Source organism: Lactuca serriola, chromosome 9 (genome assembly GCF_051521515.1).
Source record: "Lactuca serriola cultivar US96UC23 chromosome 9, Lser_US96UC23_V15, whole genome shotgun sequence".
Lineage (NCBI taxonomy): Eukaryota > Viridiplantae > Streptophyta > Magnoliopsida > Asterales > Asteraceae > Lactuca > Lactuca serriola.
In genome coordinates this window covers 206,452,435-206,457,082 of record NC_136416.1, presented here as the reverse complement: position 1 = coordinate 206,457,082, position 4,648 = coordinate 206,452,435, and the positions used below count along the sequence as shown (strand labels likewise).

The 4,648-nt window shown below is 37.5% G+C and overlaps 1 pseudogene; it reads right to left on the bottom strand.

Moving 5' to 3' along the window:
• Positions 1-602: 602 nt before the first annotated feature.
• Positions 603-3,031, bottom strand: LOC145074521 (L-type lectin-domain containing receptor kinase IX.1 pseudogene; annotated as a pseudogene).
• Between the last annotated feature and the right edge of the window lie 1,617 nt (positions 3,032-4,648).

The following is a 4,648-nucleotide window of genomic DNA, read 5'->3' as shown; positions in this document are numbered from 1 at the left end:
AATGGTTTTTGGTTATCACAAAATAATCCCAAGTGGAAGAAGCAAACCTGCTGCCTACATGCTTTATTTAGAGCTCCTTAAAAGACAACTTTTTTCATTACCTTAAGAAATTACCGTTAAAAAAATAGCACAAGTTAGATTCTTATCAAGAAAAAGGATGGAAGATTGTTGTTATGTGGAATGAAGTTGATGGCGTCGATGGCTACAAGGAAAGAGCACGGTAGCGCTGGTGGCAGAAAAGGATGGAAGTGAGTGGCGATGCAGGATGGTGTTGGTGTCCATTAAGAGGCGTCCATGAGAATCAGGAGGTTAGGGTAATGGGTGGAAATTCTTTGCATTTGAATGATTTTGATATAGGTTTATGTATGAATGCTTTAGAGACAAAAATAATTACTCTGAGCGATTTAAGAGGCAAAACTAAAACCAAACAAACACCTTAAGTAAGATATGTCCGAAAAGTATGATACGCTTAAGTAGAATGAGAGAGTGTACGGTGTGTGATACCTCTAAACAATGGAGGATTGTTAGTGTGTATAAAGTCCTAATGTGACAATAAAGTGTGAAAAATGACTAAAAAAAAGAGTTTGCATTAAAGCAAGATATGTCCGTAAAATATGATACGCTTTTGGTGAATTTAGCGTCGTCATGTCATTTTAATATAATCAATTTACAGATTACCAATGTAGATTTCATATGTTGTGTAATCAATTCATATAATTCTATCATATCTTCAGATTTTCTTGCTCTATGCAATTGTCAATAACAATTTCAATGACCCTACAAGAATAATAATAAACTCCAAACTATAGCATTCAAAATCCCTAATTTGTATCAATATACAACGCTATATGCATGTCAATGTATAGAATGTAACAATGAAACAGATGGAGAAGAAGAACTTGCTGTTGATGAAGTTTGCTTTGAGGAATCTGTGTTAAAGACACCACTTGATGACTGGTTTTGAATGATGGAAGTGACACCATATAATGAAGACATGGGAGGGGTAAAATAAGATGCCACTGGCATCTTTGAGGGGAGTATAGGTACGGAAGCTTCAGAGTTCAGTACTTGAACCACTTGTCTCATCGATGGACGAAAATCAGAGTCAGGGTGCACACACCATAACCCAAGGATCATCAACCGCTTTATTTCTTCTTCCTCAAAATCTAACCCTAGACGTGGATCCACTGCTTCTACAAGTGTCCCTATCCCATAGAGCTCCCAAACCCATTGGATTAACCTTATTTGATTCTCTGGAGCCTTGTACTCTATTGTTTTTCGCCCGCAAGCTATTTCCAGTGCAACGACTCCAAAGCTGAACACATCTGATTCTTTGGTTGCCTTTCCGGTTACTAAACATTCAGGAGCCATGTAACCCAAGGTTCCAGCCAACATTGTGGTCTGTGAGCCCTTCTCATGGTCAACCAACTTGGCTAACCCAAAATCACCAAGCTTGGCATTGAAATTTGAGTCCAACATCACGTTACTCGATTTGATATCTCTATGCAATACACATTGCTCCCATTCTTCATGTAGATATAGCAACGCTGAAGCCAGACCATGTGCGATTTTGTTCCTTGTTCCCCATATCAATAAGGTTTTTGCCTTAAAGAGATGTGAATCTAAGCTTCCGTTTTCCATAAACTCGTAAACAAGGAGGAGTTCGCTTTTTTCGTGGCACCAACCTATGAGTTGCACTAGGTTTCTATGCCTTAATCGGCTAATGATCTTTACTTCCGATGCATACTCCTTGATCCCCTGTTTTGAACTCTTTGACACCCTTTTCACTGCAATATACGTGTTGGAATCTTTCAAGAAACCTCTATAAACCCCACCAAAACCTCCTTCACCAAGCTTCTCGTTCTCTGAAAACTCACCGGTAGATCGAGCTAATTCTTGGTAAGAGAATCTTTTAGGCCCGGTGCCCATTTCGAATTCATTGTTCATTTCCATATCAAATCCAGATTCTTGGTCTTCATGTTCATCTTCCCTGCTTTTCTTCTTCTTCCACCTCCATAAAACAAAACCAAGCACAGCCAAAAAAGTAACTCCAACCGATACTCCAACTACTAATCCCACCCTGCTGCTGTTTTTCACTGGGTTTGGGCCTATGTCTGGAGGTATCCCGTTGTTTTCATCAACCTGTAAATCAGAACTACTGAAACTCCAAGATCTCACATTATTTTTCTGGAATTGAGCCCCGGTTGCTGCTGAAAACCCAAAAATAACCCATTCTGGCAACACCTTCCTGAGATCAACTGTGTACACAAGGCCTACTTGACGTATGATTGTATTATTTTGAAAACCAGTAAAGGAAACACTAAGATTATTCGAAACAGAATCATATGTAACCCAAGCTTGACAGACTCTTCCACCAGTTATATTACTGAACCATTTCTGATGCGAAACAGAAATAACAGAACTAATACTGATACCTACATGATCACCTATTGAAGCATTATTAGAGTCTACTGGATCCCAAACATTGGAAAAAGTATCAAACTCCACTGCAACAAACGGGTTTGTGACAACAACGGTTGTGCCATTGATGGGAAGCCCCATGCCACCACCACGACATATGACTGAGTTATTTTGTGCGAGGAAGAAGGTGAGGCCATCACCGTAGGCTGTGGCCCTGTTTGAATCTATCACGAAGGTGAAATTGGTAGAGAAGCTTGCCAGCTCGTTAGATTTGTTGTCCCAGAGATGGAATGGTGTCAGGTATATGGCCCGGCCGGCTTTCTCGCTCCGATCGGAACCAATTCCATCTGGGGTCACCTGAATTCCGGTGTCGGAGATATAAGCTCCATCGCCTTCTGTTCTTAAGTCAAGGTTCTGATTCTCTGGACCGATATCTGGCAAATTAAAGGTTATTGAAGCTGCGTAAGGGATCAAAACCAGAAGGAAGTATGTAATTACATGGCTCCTGGAGAACGCCATGACTTTGGAAATTTGCAAGGAAAATCTTGTAGGATTTGTTGTTTTTGACAATTAAATAAATAGTGAGAGAGGAAGCCTTCTCAACTAAACCAACTACCAGAAAGGATTATTCAAAAAGGGTAATGTTTTATTTATTTCGTTATTTATTTATTGAGATGAATTGTTCTTGGGTTAGCTGGTGAGATTAGAATAAGAGTTTTTTATCTTTTTAATCTGGACAGGTGAGGTGGTGACAAGAAAACTTCAAAGAAATGAAGCCGTCTTTCGTATTTTTATAGAACCTTCGGAAACGTCTAGCCAAGACCCAGCTAACATTACTATATTCATATGTGACATGGTCAATTGACGTTTTTTTCAGTGGCATCTGACTTGTTCAAAAAAGAGATGGAGTCGCAACTCGCAACCATAGCACTGAATTGTTCTTGCTCCGTAATACAAAAGTATAGAATTCAAATTCGCCAACTCCAAAACATCGATAATCTATAGGTGCGAAAATAGCTTTCTCAAGTATAGAACTTGAAGTGATTATGTGAATCAGTGAGGCACAAATTACTTAATTTTGTACCTTTCCCTTGAATCATCCCTTCCGTTCCCTATAATAAAATAATCAGATAATAATTAAAAATCTCATAATTATAGTTTGAGTAAATTATAGATATGGTCCCTATGGTTTGGTATTGGAGGGTTGCTTCAAGTTTCAACCTTGAAAACCCTGAAGGCTATTGGGGTATGACAACATGTTAAGACATCTTATCATACCCAAAATTTGCCAAGGATGTCATGTCATTTTTAACAACATTTGATTTATATAGGAAAACGTGTGCAAATGTTGTAAGATGTTAAGATATTCAGAGAGAGTTAGAGAGAGAGAGAGAGTATGATAATGACTTTTGATTGGTTAATTCTCACATTACTTCCGGTGGTCATGATAACATTTTTTAATATAACATCAAATGACATAAGTGGGGGGTAGTGTACAAGGCATTATAGCATTGTTTTTTGATTGTCATGTATGAAAAACGTGCAAGCGCATTGCCCACTCCCACCCATTTAAAAGTTTCATATGAATCATCACTGTGGATTTGCCCGCTCCCACCCATTTAAAAGTTTCATATGAATCATCACTGTGGATTTGCCCGCTCCCACCCATTTAAAAGTTTCATATGAATCATCACTGTGGATTGCAGATATTAGACCCAAGGACCCCCATCCACTCAAAAGAGAATTTATCATTTCTAGTTTCTGTTTATTTTTTAAAAAAAAAACATATATTAACTAAAGATATAAAATAGACAAAACCTTATAAATAGTCTATGTGGTTTATTAAGTTTTCGAAATTTATGATATAGTCTGTAACTTTAAAAAAATCATTGATGGTTCATGTGGTTTTCAAAATTTTAATACTCTCTATGATTTTAAAACTTTTAACAAATAAATCATCAACCATATAAAAAGACTTATTTACCATTTTAATATATTTTTCATTTTCTTCAACTAAAACTAACTTATATATATATATATATATATATATATATATATATATATATATATATATATATATATATATATATATATATATATTCACCTAACTCTAACCATCGGCCGACCGATCCCCCCACACACACCCTCCCCCCTCAATCTCACTAGTACTCTTCTCCGGCTTGGTCTCAACTCACCGGATGTAAATCCACCGGCACCGAGAGGAAGA